Source organism: Corvus brachyrhynchos, unplaced genomic scaffold, assembly GCF_000691975.1.
Source record: "Corvus brachyrhynchos isolate BGI_N302 unplaced genomic scaffold, ASM69197v1 scaffold334, whole genome shotgun sequence".
In the NCBI taxonomy this organism is placed as follows: domain Eukaryota; kingdom Metazoa; phylum Chordata; class Aves; order Passeriformes; family Corvidae; genus Corvus; species Corvus brachyrhynchos.
The window spans coordinates 1,100,033-1,100,377 of NW_008238316.1; positions in this window are offsets into that span (position 1 = coordinate 1,100,033).

The following is a 345-nucleotide window of genomic DNA, read 5'->3' on the forward strand; positions in this document are numbered from 1 at the left end:
TAAGCCAGGATAAGTTGGGTAACCATGATGTAAGTTTGTCTCATACCTCTTTAAACCCCCAAGAAGTGTCATCTAAGGTGATTTGATGCAATGTTCGCTTTGGATAAATAATTTTAGCAGTTTTCTGGGTATTACAATGAGATCTTTTATTTTAGCCTACTCATCAGATCCTATTTGTTTCTTCCCTTCTTGTACCTAATTTAAATCATCAGTGTCATATGGTGGGGGTTTTTCATCCATAAGGATGTTAGAAGGGATTAGAGCAAGGGCTTGAATTTGATCCCTGCCAGCCACTGCTTTTGCTGTTTTGTCTGCCATAGCATTTCCCAGTTCAGGGATAGTGTT